Source organism: Ovis aries, chromosome 3 (genome assembly GCF_016772045.2).
Source record: "Ovis aries strain OAR_USU_Benz2616 breed Rambouillet chromosome 3, ARS-UI_Ramb_v3.0, whole genome shotgun sequence".
NCBI lineage: Eukaryota > Metazoa > Chordata > Mammalia > Artiodactyla > Bovidae > Ovis > Ovis aries.
This window is the reverse complement of record NC_056056.1, coordinates 66,744,770-66,762,577: the sequence shown is the minus strand read 5'-3', so window position 1 is coordinate 66,762,577 and position 17,808 is coordinate 66,744,770. Positions and strand designations below refer to the sequence as shown.

At 36.0% G+C, this 17,808-nt stretch overlaps 1 pseudogene; it reads right to left on the bottom strand.

Annotated features, from left to right (window-relative positions):
• Window positions 1-14,548: 14,548 nt before the first annotated feature.
• On the bottom strand, window positions 14,549-17,252 carry LOC114113718 (proteasome maturation protein-like; annotated as a pseudogene).
• Window positions 17,253-17,808: the final 556 nt, after the last annotated feature.

The window sequence follows — 17,808 nt, the reverse complement described above, 5'->3', positions numbered from 1 at the left end:
CTAACATCATACTCTGTGGTGAAAACTGAAAGCTGTTCTTGTAAAAATTTTCTTATATTCTTGGATACAAGCCAAGGAAGAAGGTATAACAGAAAAACAGCAAAAACTGTTCTCAAAGAACAGTGAGAAGAGAGTTATCCAAAGGTGACAACTAGTCTTACACTTCCAAGCCCAGAATTGGCACAGGATAGAGGATTCAGGAAGAGAAGTTTTGAATGGGAAAATAATACTCTATAGACAAATTAGTACAATTGAGAGTTTGGGGAAAAAAAATGAGAATGTGCTGAAATCTATTAATATTAGGGGAATGCAAAAAGAAAAATTAATTTAACTTGACACTTGATTCATTATACATTGAGTAAGAGTATTTGAACCATAAATAAATCAATATAATCATAGCACATGGGCACATGGTTTCCATGGCAAGAAAAACTATTTATAGTACAATATCAGTATAACTTAACATTATTTTATAACTTCCATAATCAGGCATTAGTAAAGTCACAGAAGAATAAACTATAGCTTATTAATAAATAATAATCAATTATTTAATTAATATACATAATACATTAATAAAACAGAGTTCTTTACATTATGAGATTCTCTGTGAAAAGCTTAATGAGTTGAATGTAAGCCAAACAACTAAAATTGAATTAGGAAGACTCAGGATTTTCACTGAAATTCCTCAAAGAAAGGAGAGGTGGCTTCATTTCTGAGAGGTTCAGGAATGAGAGGTTCAGAGATATGAAAAGGTTGGGAAAGAAAGGATGTTCAAGGCTACATTATCAATATCCACAATTTTGTTAATACTTTAGAGAAAACAACCTCCTGCTTTCAAGTGCAATAACTTAAAAAGGAAAATTATCTTACTGACATTACTCAAAATGAACTTTTAAAAGGACTTTTAGTATGATACTAGCAATGAGATCTTTTATGTACTAAATGATTACTGCTCAAAGCATATAGTGACTTTTTTGAAATTTCCTTTTTCCCTCATAATATCCCTATAAAGTGAGTAATACCTTTTTAATTTCAAATGTGGATTAAACTAAAATTTGGAGAGCAATATCTTGCCCAAGATAATACAGTTTACAAGAAACAGAATCAATATGCTAATCAAGGTTTTTGTGATTGAGATACTGAACAGAATGGAAAATGGCTAGACCATAAACTTATGCTAATAGAACTTGGACCTACAACCTCTGTAGCAATCATCTCAGAATGGTCAGGGCTAGGTCACTGACTTCTAGCTTCCCTATTTTTCCCAATTCTACTTTTGTCCAACTTAGGATCAACCAGAGAAAGTAAAATGTGCTCTCCAACCCAATTACATAGCATATCCCACTTCTAGTTAGCTCACCTCTCCTTTGCCATGCCAACAACCTCTAATCAGAACCTACCTGAAGTCACTTTTTTTGCTATAAAACTTTTCTACTCTGCCTGACTTTGAGTCCTTGCTGAAATAATTAATGGTAACTGAATCCTTTGCCATAGCAAGCTCTGAATAAATACCCTTTGTTTGTCCTCATTTGAGTGAGCTTTGCTTATTTCCACATACCAAATGCTATAATTTCAGTCACTGTACAGTAACATTTAGACTTCCAATGCAACAACAAATTGCTATTCTTAAAACTTGCTTTTGGAAGATAAAATTTTCCAGGCAAAGGTAAAAACAAACAAACAAACAAAAAAACATTCACAGGAGCTCCCCACTTTAGATAATTTGGAGTTATAAACTATAGTAAAATAAAAACTGCAAATTGTTGTTCTAACTCTTAAGTTCACTTCTGTTCTGCATTTATAGTTGGAAGAAAGGATCCAGGGCCAAATGACCTTTTATGTTGTATTCCTTGGTTCCCTTATACAGCTGGTATTGTTACAGATAAAAACAACCAGCAGCGTTCAGATGTAAGCTGCAGATGGTGTTAAAGCAAAGTGCTTTCTGGCTCTTAATGGCTTTTTCTTTGCAAATGGAATGAAACACAGCAGGGACTAAAACTAAGCACCTAAATATTTCCAATTAAAGCAAGGGGTCTGGGCAAATAAAATAATTAAGGGGAAATGTTTAAAATAGTATCAACACATGAGGTATGACTCAGACAAAGAAGGAGAGATTCTATATCAATCACTTCCAAGTACTTTGACTTCAGCATATGATACCTTAGGTGGCTCTGAGTTAATCTATTTCCAGAGGCCACCAGGCTCTAAAATTCTGGCCACCTGATGCGAAGAGCTGAATCATTTGAAAATACCCTGATGCTGGGAAAGACTGAAGACAAAAGAAGAGGGGCACAGAAGATTAGATGGTTAGATAGTAATACCAAACCAACAGACATAAATCTGAGCAAATTCTGGGAGATAAGGAAGGACAGGGAAGCCTGGGTGGCTTCAATCCATGGGGTCACAGTTGGACACGACTTAGCAACTGAACAACAATAACAATAACCAGTATTTGTTTCTCAACTGTTGTTTCTGAGAAAATCTGTTTCTCCAGAGCTTATGAAGTGTTCTACAACAAAGCAGAGGGTAGTATCTTTTTAAATGAAATGTGAACAACTGGGTTACACAAAATTGTAAACATTCCTTTCTAATAATACTTCCATGAGCTTTAATTATATAGGAAGATATGACCTGAAATGTTTCTAAATATTTTCACAGTTCAGTTCATGAGAGTAGTGTTCAAAGAAACATAATTGAGTTGTTAGATCTTCATTGGAAGCCATCTTAAAGCTTTAAGTGAATTTCTATATTCCATTGCAATGAAGATATTACAGAGAGCAGAGTCTGAAAAGGGCCAATGAGTTAACTTTAGAATTTTGGAACTAGGATAAGGTGAAAGAAGGAAGGGTCTTACAAGACAGAATAGAACAGTGATTAAAGGCTGAGGACATGGTACCAGTCTGTTAGATCTGAATTGCTGGATTTACTGCTTTGTGGCTTTAAAAGTGAAAGTGTCTCTCAGTCACGTCCAACTCTCTATGACCCCATGGACTGTAGTCCACTAGGCTCCTCTGTCCATGGAATTCTCCCGAAAAGAATATTGGAGAAGGTATATTATTGGAGTGGCATATTATTAATTATATTATGCTTCAGTTTCCTCTTCAATTGAAAGTTACTGAGAGGATTGAATAAATTAGCATATGCAAAATGCTAAGAATGTTATACTTTTCATTACTATTGCCATAATTTATCATTTTCTGGGAAAACTGAACAGCAGGTCTTGGACTATTCTGACCACACTCTTTCCTCTGAGTATACAGTAAACAAGTTAATTGTTTATGCTATGAAAAATGGGTCTGAAAATTCTTTGAAAATCTCAATGTGTGCTGTTTGGGGAAGGTTGTCAGAAGAGGTGGGGGCTCATATGCAAGTCATACATTTCAGTCCCTTAGCACTCTTATACCGATAAAGAGGTTAATCCTCTGCCAAATGAATACCCACTACATTCTACCTCTCTCCTCAAGATGATTTTCTTCTACAGAATTATGCTATAAATTGGAGCATGGTGCAAACTGCTCTGAGGGCTAACTCACTGGGATAACCCTGACATCATTTGAAGCACAGAGACCCTCTGGGAACTCTAGGGGGTTTATATCCCTACTACTGTGTTTGCAGTTAGGTCCTTCCCTCAGCTGAAGAGTGACTCACATTTCTATGGAAAGATTGCCTTGATTTATAGATAGCTAATGAAATGACTAGCTTTTAAATCAGCAAAACATTTCAAATATAATATTCTATTCTTTGGCCCCCCCATTCTTCCTTCACACTGGCACTCGAACACGACAAATATAATTTCCCCAAATTAAAAGTTCTTTTGTTTAGCATTCTATTTAAGTCAGCATTGATTTTATGGGAAACAATAAAAAACAGGAACTGAATCTGGCTTATTCAGTTTCAATTTTAGTTTAAAAGTTCAGTTCAGTTCACTTTAGTCACACAGTCGTGTCAGGCTCTTCGCGACCCCATGGACTGTAGTACACCAGGCTTCCCTGTCCATCAGCAGCTCCCAGAGTTTACTAAAACTCGTGTTCAATGAGTCAGTGATGCCATCCACCCATCTCATCCTACGCCGTCCCTTTCTCCTCCCATCCTCAATCTTTCCCAGCATCAGGGCCTTTTCCAATGAGTCAGTTCTTCACGTCAGGTGGCCAAACTATTGAAGTTTCAGCTTCAGCATCAGTTCTTCCAATGAATATTCAGGACAGATTTCCTTTGGGATTGGTTGGTTGGATCTCCTTGCAGTCCAAGGGAATCTCAAGAGTCTTCTCCAACACCACAGTTCAAAAGCATCAATTCTTCACCGCTCAGCTTTCTTTATAGTCCAACTCTCACATCCATACATGACTACTGGAAAAACCATAGTTTTGACTAGATGTACCTTTGTTGACAAATTAATGTCTTTGCTTTTTAATATGCTGTCCAGGTTGGTCATAGCTTTTCTTCCAAGGAGCAACCGTCTTTTAGGTTCATGGCTGCAGTCACCATCTACAGTGATTTTGGAGCCCAAAAAATAAAGTCTGTCACTGTTTCCATTGCTTCCCAATCTATTTGCCATAAAGTGATGGGACCATGATCTTAGTTTTCTGAATGTTATGTCTTGAGTCAACTTTTTCACTTTCCTCTTTTACTTTCATGAAGAGGATCTTCAGTTCTTCTTTGCTTTCTGCCATAAGGGTGGTGTCATCTACATATCTGAGGTTATTGATATTTCTCCCAGCAATCTTGATTGAAGCTTGTGCTTTATCCAGTCCAGCATTTCTCATGATGTACAAGGCATATAAGTTAACTAAGCAGGGTGACAATATATAGCCTTGACATACTCCTTACCCAATTTGGAACCATTCTGTTTTTCCATGTCCAGTTCTAACTTTGCTTCTTGATCTGCATATAGATTTCTCAGGAGACAGGTCAGGTGGTCTGGTATTCCCATCTCTTGAAGGTAATTTTCCACAGTTTGTTGTGATCCACACAGTCAAAGCTTTGGCATAGTCAATAAAAAATAAGTAGATGTTTTTTCTGGAATTCTCTTGCTTTCTCAATGATCCAACATGTTGGCAATTTGATCTCTGGTTCCTCTGCCTTTTCTAAATCCAGCTTGAACATCTGGAATTTCATGGTTCACGTACTGTTGAAGCCTGGCTTGGAGAATTTTGAGCATTACTTTACTAGCATGTGAGATGAGTACAATTGTTCAGCAGTTTGAAGGGTTTTTAGCATTGCCTTTCTTTGGGATTGGAATGTAAAATGACCTTTTCCAGTGTGTGGCCACAGCTGAGTTTTCCAAATTTGCTGGCATACTGAGTGCAGCACTGTCACAGCATCATCTTTTAGGATTTGAAATAGGTCAACTGGAATTCCATCACCTCCACTAACTTCATTCATAGTGATACTTCCTAAGGCCCACTTGACTTCACATTCCATGATGTTTGGCTCTGGGTAAGAGATCACACCATCGTGATTATCTGGGTCATTAAAATCTTTTTTGTATAGTTCTTCTGTGTATTCTTGCCACCTCTTAATATCTTCTGCTTCTGTTAGGTCCATATTATTTCTGTCTTTTTTTGTGCTCATCTTTGCATGAAATGTTCCCTTGGTATCTCTAATTTTCTTGAAGAGATCTCTAGTCTTTCCCATTCTGTTGTTTTCCTCTATTTCTTTGCATTGATCACTTTCCTCAATTTCTTTGCATTTCTTTCTTATCTTTCCTTGCTATTCTTTGGAACTCTGCATTCAAATGGGTATATCTTTCCTTTTCTCCTTTGCCTTTCACTTCTCTTCTTTCACAGCTATTTGTCAGGCCTCCTCAGACAACCATTTTGCATTTTTTAATTTCTTTTTCTTGGGGATGGTCTTGATCACTGCCTCCTGTACAATGCCATGAACCTCTGTCCATAGTTCTTCAGGCACTCTATCAGATCTAATCCCTTGAATCTATTTGTCACTTCCACTGTATATTCATAAGGGGTTTGATTTAGGTCATACCTGAATTGTCTAGTGGTTTTCCCTACTTTATTCAATTCAAGTCTGAATTCGGCCATAAGGAATTCATGATCTGAGCCACAGTCAGCTCCCGGTCTTGTTTTTGCTGACTGTATAGAGCTTCTCCATCTTTATTCTCAAAGAGTATAATCAATCTGATTTCAGTATTGGCCATCTGGTGATGTACATTTGTAGAGTCTTCTCTTGTGTTGTTGGAAGAGGGTGTTTGCTGTGACCAATGCATTCTCTTGGCAAAACCCTATTAGCCTTTGCCCTGCTTCATTCTGCACTCCAAGGCCAAATTTACCTGTTACTCCAGGTATCTCTGGAAACACCTCTTTTGCATTTCAGTCCCCTTGATGAAAAGTACATCTTTTAGGGATGTTCTAGAAGATCTTGTAGGTCTTCATAGAAACATTCAACTTCAGCTTCTTCAGCATTACAGGTCAGGGGATAGGCATGGATTACTCTGATATTGAAAGATTTGCCTTGGCAACAGAGATTATTCTGTCATTTTTGAGATTGCATCCAAGAACTGCATTTCGGACTGTTTTATTGACTATGATGGCTACTCCATTTCTTCTAAGGGATTCTTGCCCACAGTAGATGAAAGAATTTCAATCTATGGCTTTCTAAATCCGTCAAGGTTTATTAGTCTCTGTACCCTGACACAGCAACAAGCTGATAAGTATGATGCATTACTTTCCAGTGAAGAGGGTATTTAAAAGCTGAATAGCTGCAAAATAGCTTATAGTATTACAATGCTAGCTAAAAGGATTAGAACTAATGAGCAACATTTGGATTACATGTTTGTATGGTACTATAAAAATTATCATTCTCCTAAAATAGTACAAGCTCTTTTTGTGGCTATTCAGCTTTTAAATACCTTCTTCACTGGAAAGTAATGCATTATAGTTATCAGCGTGTTGCTGTGTCAGGGTACAGAGACTAATAAACCTTGAAGGATTTGAAAGCCATAGATTCTGAAATTCTTCCATCAAGTTTCTCTGGCAGGTTAAATTACTTACTCTTATTAAAACAGGCAGCAGTTCCTCCTAATAGTGAAAGGTCACCTTAAGCGCCTCTGTAAATAATTACATAATTCTAAAATCTTGCAGTTGAAATACCCATTTTTAACCATCCAACTCACTTCTAGAACATATCAAGGCAATAATATCATTTTAAAGTTGATATTTTATACATGTTTCAATGCCATTCTCCCAAATCATCCCACCCTCGCCCTCTCCCACAGAGTTCAAAAGACTGTTCTATACATCTGTGTCTCTTTTGCTGTCTCACATACAGAGGGATGGTATGGGGAGGGAGGACGGAGGGGGTTCAGAATGGGGAACACATGTATACCTGTGGCAGATTCATGTTGATGTATGGCAAAACCAATACAATATTGTAAAGTCATTAACCTCCAATTAAAATAAATAAATTTATATTAAAAAATTAAGTTGACATTTTAATCTCCAACTTAATCATTGTTCAAGATAGGAAACAATCAGTAACCATATCCAAAATCATTTTAAAGTTAATTTACTTAACTCTTAACCTCTTTCATGTTTCAATTGTCAATTTTATTTTCTAAATAAGTGGTGAGAGTAATCAAAAGTGTCTCATAAATGGCTATGTGTAAAACGTGCATTTTTTTAACCTAAACTTTAACAAACAATGAAGCTAATCCTCACTGAAGAATCAACTAAGTTTACCTACATTCCCCACTTTGGTGCATGGGTACAATATTTCCTTTTTTATAATTCATAAACTTAACCTAAAGATTTGAAAAACAATAATGCATGCTTCTTTATATCAACTGTATGATACTACATGCTGTGTACTTAGTCACTGAGTCATGTCCAACTCTTTATGACCCCACAGACTGTAGCCCACCAGGTTCTTCTGCCCACTGAGATTCTCAAGGCAAGAATATTGGAGTGGGTTTGCCATGCCCTCTCCAGGGGATCTTCCCAACACAGGGACTGAATCCAGATCTCCCACATTGCAAGTGATTCTTTACTATCTGAGCCAACATATGATATTAGCAGGGTGATAACTTCATCCACCACTATAATATTATTTTTGTTTCTTTAGCTTAGAGGCTAAAATTAAAAAAAAAAAAGATATACACAAACACACAAAACATTGCAAGGGCATGGCAATTTAGAAAATAATATATATTTGCAAACTATAAATACAAATATTTCTCTATAATTCTATTTAAATGATTCAAGTAAAAGCTTAGGTATTTTTAGTCATTTCAAACTTCATTTGAAATTACTCTGAGGCCAAATGAAATAAATAAAATGAGATGTTATATATATCCCATTTAGTCCTCTGTAACAGTGAAAGAAGATAGAATGAACCAGCAAATTCATATTTGCTTTATTCCAATCTCCACTAATACACATAGGCTGATCTTCATTAGTAGAAACAAAAATTCTGTGAACTATAGAAACTAGAATCCATGTTCTGCTGAGAATTACAAAAAAAGAGGATTCTTGCCTTCATCTTCAAAGATTAACTTAATCAGGGGGTTTTCTGGCAGTCCAGTGGTTAAGACTTTGCCTTCCAATGCAGAGGGTTCGATCCCTGGTCAGTGTGCTAAGAATCCATATGCTTTGGGACCAAAAAGACAAAACAAAACAGAAGCAACATTGTAACAAATTCAATGCAGACCTTAAAAAATGGTCCTCATTAAAAAACAAAAAAATTCTTTAAAAAAATCATACTAATCAGACTTGTCTTCTTGTGTCTCCTTTTGATTTTTCCTCTTTCTTAGTATTCCTCTCCTAACTCCCACTTGATCTGACAAATGTCTTTAGGTCTCAACATTTATGTTTCTTTTCCTCCCACCCCTGGGCATATTCATCATATGTTAATGCATTTACATAAAATTGTACTTTTCTTCATTGTAAGAGGGCCTGAGCTCACATGAAAAAAAATGTTTAAGATAAAGGCTGCAATTAATATGCCTATCATTAACTGATTTTTAAATGCAGTATAATGATCTTAGGGATTCAAGCCTTTTGAGAGTTGTTTGACCTTAAATCTACAAAAAGATTGAAAAATTACCTCTAGAAGGATAGATTATTTGGTTTGTAGTTAACAAATAATTTTACAGTATACCTCTGAGGAATATGTATGAGGAAAACATAAAAAACGTTATGATACCAAGAGCTTTACAAGGGCTGAAAAGTGCATCAAAAATCTAAATGAATTGAATATTAATTTGATACACTTGGTACAATTGCATAGTAGCATAAATATGGAGAAGATTCCTGAAATTCTGAATTATCAGCTGTATAAATTTCCTTATAAGAAGCTCATTGCTACTAGATTAACTTGCAAATTTGAGAATAAATTTATAAAATATGCAATTTAAAAATAAAATTTTTCTCAGAATTCAACTCAAGATGCATTGATTACAGCATACTCACAAATAATGAATACAATCATAGTGGCATAGTATTACCTTAACATTTCATTCATGATTGTGGTTTACTTCAGAAGCACCTTGCAGGAATCTGTACAAATTTTGATAAATCTTGTTACAAATTATTCAATATCACAGCAGCTCCTACGGATAACAATTCAAGGTAATATCAAATTAAATCTAGGATCTCAGACGCATAGGATAATAAAGCACCTGGAAACCATGTGTTGAATAAAAGCACATAATTCACATTCTCTTCCTAAATGAAAACTTTTGTTCATGCATACCTCAGTGTCACCATCTCTGACCACTCATCAGTACAGTTCAGTCGCTCAGTCATGTCTGACTCTTTGCAACCCTATGGACTTCAGCACACCAGGTCTCCCTGTCCATCAGTAACAGCTGGTGCTTACTCAAACTCATGTCCATTGAGTCAGTGATGCTATCCAACCATCTCATCATCTCTCGTCCCCTTCTCCTCAGGCCTTCAATCTTTCCCAGCCTCAGGGTCTTTTCCAATGAGTCACCTCTTCGCATTAGGGGGCAAAACGATGGGAATTTCAGCCTCAGCCTCAGTCCTTCCAATGATTATTCAGGACTGATTTCCTTTAGGATAGACTGGTTGGATCTCCTTGCAGTCCAAGGGACTCTCAAGAGTCTTCTCCAACACCACAGTTCAAAATCGTCAATTTTATGGTGCTCAGCTTTCTTTACAGTCCAACTCTCACATCCATACAAGACTACTGGGAAAACCATAGCTTTTACTAGTCAGACATTTGTTGGCAAAGTAATGTCTTTGCTTTTTAATATGCTGTCTATGTTAGTCATAACTTTTCTTCCAAGGAGCAAGCATCTTTTAATTTCATGGCTGCAGTCACCATCAGCAGTGATTTTGGAGCCCCAAAAAACAAACTCTGTCACTGTTTCCATTGTTTCCCCATCTATTTGCCATGAAGTGATGGGACCAGATGTCATGATCTTAGTTTTCTGAATGTTGAGTTTTAAGCCAACTTTTTCACTCTCCTCTTTCATTTTCATCAAGATTCTTTAGCTCTTCTTCACTTTCTGCCATAAGAGTGGTATCATTTGCAAATCTGAATTTATTGATATTTCTCCCAGAAATCTTGATTTCAGCTTGTGCTTCATCCAGCCCAGCATTTAGCATGATGTACTCTGCATAGAAGTTAAATAAGCAGGGTGACAATATACAACCTTGACATACTGCTTTCCCAATTTGGAACCAGGCTGCTGTTCCATGTCCAATTCTAACTGTTGCTTCTTGACTACAGTTAATTGTAACTGACCACTCATGTTACAATTTAAAAGTAATGGCTTGTTTTTCACTGCCAAGACTGCAATGGCTAATCTAGCTTTAAATGATAATGCAATGAGTGTACTAGAATAAATGCCAATCTAATTTTTTCTAACATTTGCTTTGGCAAGTTGTAGAAACAATAACGCACTTCTCTCTAAAATTCTGAGGCCAGAAAGAAAGCCAAGGGAATTTTTTTTTGTCTATTTGTTTTGTTTTGTTTTTAATTTGGCTGTGCTGTGCAGCTTGTGGGATCTTAGTTCTCCAACCAGGGATAGTACCAGTTCAGGGATAGTACCTGGACTCTGTCAGTTACAGTACCGTGTCCCATCCAGAAGACCACCAAGGAATTCCCAAAGAAAACAAAAACAAAAGGGCAATAAATGTATCATCTTTGTTGTCATGTCAGAAATTTTTTGCAAATCAAGTATAAGTTTCATGAAATCCTTAAAACAGGATACAATACACAGAAAACCATCTTATACCAGCAGAGCAAGGCCAAAAATAATCTGAGTAGGTAAAAAGCCACTTTCTGCTACTATGTCCTAGTCACATACTTTGTAATACCCAGGGGCTGATAATTAACTACAGTCAAAATCAAAGTGAGAACCCATTAACCCCTTACAAAGCCTTCATTTGTTTCCCTTTGTCTTTCATATTTGACTTTGGGAAGCCAATATATGTGTGTATGTATATATATATATATATATATATATAAAGGTTATTGATATTTCTCCCGGCAATCTTGATTCCAGCTTGTGCTTCTTCCAGCCCAGCGTTTCTCATGATGTACTCTGCATAGAAGCTAAATAAGCAGGGTGACAATATACAGCCTTGACGTACTCCTTTTCTATTTGGAACCAGTCTGTTGTTCCATGTCCAGTTCTAACTGTTGCTCCCTGACTTGCATACAGGTTTCTCAAGAGGCAGGTCAGGTGGTCTGGTATTCCCATCTCTCTCAGAATGTTCCACAGTTTATTGTGATTCACACAGTCAAAGGCTTTGGCATAGTCAATAAAACAGAAATAGATGTTTTTTTCTGGAACTCTCTTCCTTTTCCATGATCCAGCAGATGTTGGCAATTTGATCTTTGGTTCCTCTGCCTTTTCTAAAACCAGCTTCAACATCTGGAATTTCATGGTTCACATATTGCTGAAGCCTACTTATTTTATTAATAATAACATGCTGTTAAATTGAAACACAACCACTAAACATAATTTTTTAAAGTATTTTTCCAATTCATGTCCATTGGAAAGTTCCTAAAGCACTGACAACCTGGTAGCAAAGGATATTTCTAGTGCCCAGACTTTGGTCTTAGTATATCATTTTCCTATAAAATGAACCAAAGTTTCTCAAAAATAGCAGGGATTATGTAATGTCTGCATGGAAACATTTTACCTTAGGTATCAATAAATAAATAAATAAATCTCAAGACCTCTACTAGAGTCATGCCAAAGGACTCAGTAGTTAAAAGAGTTCCACACTGGTTGAAGATTCAAAAATGCAAGCATCAAAAATGATATAATTTAAATACATAAAATGGAGTAAATGTAACAGTTAATCATGATGATAAAAAAATGCTCATTGCTCATCATTTGAAGATGCTGGTAAATGGACTCATTATGCTGTGAAATAAATGTAAAAATTTGAATATGTATCCTACTCTTTTCTACCATCACTGTGCTTTTTGGATAATGAAGCAATATATGAGAAGTTTATTTTTAAGGGAGAATTTCAGGTTAGAAAATAATATGACAGAATTATATCATTTTATATACTCTAATGAATTAATTAATCTAGATATTGATCAACAGTTACTCTTAACATCAGAAAACAAGAAAGACAGACTTTATCTGCCTCATTTTATATAAACACAATACTATCTATGAAACGGTATTACAAAAAAGAGAAATTAATAAATCTGAATCACATCAAGCCTCCATTTCTAATCTATAGAAAAATACACAAGACTTTTGGTTTACAAACTTGTGAATTTACTGGGTGAGACCTAAAACTGGCCCCTATATATGGAGGGCAAGAAGAGATCCAAGAAAGAGGCTGACCACTCCTGATTGGTAGGTGGCAGGTTTAATAAGCAAGGGGACTTAATTGCCAGGCTTGACTTGGGCAGCTGCAAGACAAGCAGATCTTCCCACTTAAACATCAGAATCTTAAAAAAGTTTATATAGAGGCTTTAACTGGGTTCAGTCATGTATACTGTCTAGATGGCCTCAATAGTAAATTACTCTCTCCAGTTTGCATCCTTGAAAATGGTTCCGCTTGTGGTATCAGTGGGTGGAACATATATTCATTCGAAGGACAGAGAAGAGGGAGAGGAGCCTCTGACTACCCAGGCCCAGTTCACAGGTCAATTGCTGGTCATGATCTCTCAATAACTTCTTTAACAAAGAGCAAAGAGTATGTTAAGAGACACAGAAGAGAAGCAATCAGCAAAAGCTGAACTACAGGGGACTGCTGGACAAAGAATCTTATTTCTGATTCAACAAATATGTTGTAAGTAATTTAAAAAAAAGAGAAAGATGGACAGAAACAGACACTATGAGCTCTAAGTTACAAGGTACATAAGGCAGAAACAGAATGATAGGTTGAGAACACCAAGCTTGTTTTGCTGAGTACCAGAGAAACCACAGATAAAGAAATGACTCACTTACAGCCCCTCACTAAGCATCAAGCAGGTGCAGGCACAATGAGGGACTAGAATGACATAGTGAGCTTTACACCTCAAAGATGAAAACCTACCATAAGTTTCATAATGAACCCTGCCCATTTTGCAAACGTAACACATGACAAGGTATGAAGAACAGTCACATTTATATAGTGAACTCTTGAAACTAAAAATTTGCTTTCCACTATTCATTCCTGGGTCCCCTACCCCTCTTGCTCCCTGCTTCCCAGACAAAATACCTGACTCAACTGCCTATCCAGGGAACACATCTTAACTTTGCTTCCTGTCTCTTTATTTGGCCTCACTGCAATGAAGCCTTTACATTCCGGAAGAGGCTATTGCCTCAGCATTTGGTCTTTCCATTTCGCAGTGGGCAAAAAGCTACTTATTCTGCTACAAAATCTGTTATACTAAAGAGACGTTATTAACTAAATGCAATGTTTATAACTGACTTTGTTCCTGATTTTTTAAATATAAAAATAATTGTGGCATTTGTGAGAAAGTTGGAAAAATTTAAACAATGGACCTTTTCTGATATTAAGGATTTATTGTTTTTCAAATAATAATGACATCACAGGTATCTTTAAAAAGAAGGTTATTGACTTTCAGAGAAACACACTGAAATATGTATAGATGAAATAATACATCTTGCACTTGTGCAGGAATGATAAGGGGAAGTAAGTAGGGTACAGAACACAAGATGGACCAGGTGTTGATAACTGTTGATGACAGATAATGCTAAAGGATTTTATTATATTCTCCTATTTCTATATATGGTCAAAGCTTTCTATAATAAATAATTTAAAATAAATGTTCAAAGTGACACGATATAAAATATATAAGTAAAGTTTTTGAGACAAGAAGATACAACTGTGTTCCTTTACTTGTTGGGTGTTGGGTCATTTGCTAAGTGTTTTAAAACATTTAAAATCAGATAAGAACGTAATATTTGAGGTTTCATGCCTTTAGTGTATGTTGTGTTGGCAGAGGTGTTTCCAGAGGAGCAGAATTTACATTTTTGGCAAAAATTCTCATGTATCAGTACTTCTAATGTTGTATAGGTTAAGTTACAGTAAAAAGGCAACTCTAAATAAGATGCAGTGCTTCTACTTTAATTAATAACACAACTTTATTACAGTAAGCCAAATTTACATTCCACCATGAAGAGGGGTTCTTTCATTACATCATTTTATGATGGATCATTAAAAATACCTTAATAGCCTCTTCATTACCCCTTAACATAATCAGTGAAAGATTTGAAGCTGGAACAAAATGGAAGATGCTGAACATGCTGCCTTGCCTTGAACTTCATTTGTAATTTTAGTAGAGCAAATAGACCCTAAATGTTTCTTAATGTGGATAAATTCATTTTATTTCCATTGAACATTTTATTTTGGTATACTAGTCAGCTGGGGCTGCCATTAAAAAAGGAAACAAACAAACAAACAACATCAACTAAATGACCTAAATCATAGGCGTTTATTTTCCCATATTCTGAAGGTTGGAAGTCTGAAATCATGATGCTGGCAGGGTTAGTTTCTCCTAAAGCCTCTCCTTCGCTCACAGATATAGGCTTTCTCTTTTTGTCCTTACAAGGCCTTTGTGTATATCTCTGGGGTCTCTTCCTCTTGTAATGACATCAGTCACTGGATTAGGGCATTTATGGCCACATTTAATCTTAATGATCTTCTTAAAGGCTTTATCTCCAAATATAGTCATCCTGGGAATTAGAGCTTCAATATATGAATTTGGGGAGTACTGTTGGTTTCAGGGTACAGGGGGATTCTTTACCACTGAGCCACCAGGGAATCAGAAAATACCTCTGTCAATATAATATACACTAAAAGCACGAAGCTTCAAATATTATTTTGTATGATTTTAAATGACTCAAAACACTTAGCAAATGACCCAACAATTAAAGGAACACTGCTGCTGCTGCTGCTAAGTCACTTCAGTCATGTCCTACTCTGTGCGACCCCATAGACAGCAGCCCACCAGACTCCTTTGTCCCTGGGATTCTCCAGGGAAGAATACTGGAGTGAATTGCCATTTCCTTCTCCTAAAGGAACAAACTGTGTCTTATCTCAAAAACTTTATATATCTTAATATCATGTTGCTTTGCATGTTTATTTTAAATTATTTATTATAGAAAACTTTAACCATATATAGAAATAGAAGAATATAATAAAATCTTTCACCATTACCCATCATTGGCAGTTATTAACACCTGGTCCATCTTGTGTTATATACCCTACTACTTCCCCTTATCATTTCTGAGCAGATATAAGATGCAAGAGTAAAATGTAAGATTAGGTGTCTCTAATAATTCGAGAGGATAACTGGGCAAAAGTTAATGTTTCACATAAGAAAAGCATTTCCAAAGAATATCATGACTTTCAAAAGGTCCACCTGCTGAAAGTTCAGTAATTGGACAACTGCCCATTTGCTGAGATCCAAGTTCTCCAGCATCCGTTTTCAGCCTGCCCTCTACACGGTTTCTTAGCCCTCTGAACCCTCACTTCCAATTTTGGGAACTAATTCCTCACATCCGGTGGCACACTTCTTTTGTTTGTTTTTAATACACAGATTTGTGGTCAAAAAGATTTAAAAGTTACAGATAGCAAACAAACATATGAAAAAGTGCTTCACATTATATATCGTTAGAGAAATGCAAATGAAAACAGCAATGAAATACCACTACACGCCTAGAAAAATGGGTGAAATCCAGAACTGACAACACCAGATGCTGGTGAAGTATGGAGCATCAAGGGTTCTCATTCATTTCTGGCAGAAATGAAACATGATAGCCATTTTGGAAGACAGTTTGGTGGCATTTAACAAAACTAAACATACTCTTACCATAGAATCCAGCAAATTCACTCCCTGGTATTTTCCTGAAAGAGTTGAAAATGTATACCCACACAAAAACCTGCATATGGATATTTACTGCAGCTTTATAGTGACCATGATGCCCATCAGTAGGAGAATAGATCAATGATGGTGCATCCAGACAATGAAATGTTATTTACCACGAAAGAGAAATAGCTATCAAGTTAAAAGACATGGAGGAAACTTAAATGCATAATACTAAGTGAAAGAAACTAATCCAAAAATTTTACATAGTGTATGATTCTAATTAGATGGTATTCAGAAAAAAAGACAAAATTATAGATATTTTCAGTGGTTTCCAGGACTTAAGGGGAAAGGATATGTGAATAGGTAAAGCAGGGCTTTAGGGCAGTGCAGAAGTCCTGTATGATACCATAATGATGTATGTATTTCATTATATAGATACATTTGCCAAAACTCATAGAATGCACAACACCAGGAATGAATTTTAATGTAAGTTTAAATTTCAGGTAGTACATGCATGCATGCTGTCACTTCAGTCATATCCAACTCTTTGGGACCCTATGGACTGTAGCCCACCAGGCTTCTCTGTCCATGGGATTCTCCAGGCAAGAATACTGGAGTGAGTTGCCATTCCCTCTTCCAGGGGATCTTCCTGACCCAGGGATCAAACCCTGGTCTCTTATGCTTCCTGCATTGGCAGGTGGGTTTCTAACCTGCCACCTGGGAACTTCAGGTAATTATGATATATCACTGTGGGTACATCAGTTATAACAGATATACCATGGTGGTGAGGGGTGTTGATAATGTGGAAGCTATGCATACATGGGGACAAGGAATATGGGAAATCTCCATACTTTCTGTTCTAAAAAAATATGCTCTATTTTTAAAGTATAATAAAATTTTAAAAGTTTTCAAAGTTTGAATCCCATCCCTTTTACTTACCATGTGATTTTGAATGAATTAATATCTATGAAGTCCAGCATGTATACCTGTCTATAAAATGGATTATCAAAAGTATATGCCTTTCAAAATGATTAAGGATAATTTAAAATAAAAATATAAGAATTTTACAAAATGCTTTCAGGTACATATTTGTATTAATTGATGGGAGGCTTTCAGCTGGGATGTAAGTGAGAAACAAAAGGTGCAGCTTCGGAGGCCATTTATTCCTTTATAGTACTTCTATAAGGGGATCATAGAAATATTGATTTCCATTGACTACTTTATAGATTCCCAACATCTCAACATGAGATTTAGTCTATAATGTTTGCATGATTTTAAAAATCACTCTTTTGATGAGGCAATGCATATTTATGGTATACATTTCAAACTTAGCTAAATAATATATGGTGAAAATAAATCCCCCTACTCCTTTCTTCAACCAAAAAAATCTATATTCTATACAGATAATCTAGTTTTTTTTTTAATTGCACAGTTCAATGAATTTTATTTTATTTTATTTTTTCTTTTTTTTTTAATTTTAAAATCTTTAATTCTTACATGCGTTCCCAAACATGACCCCCCCTCCCACCTCCCTCC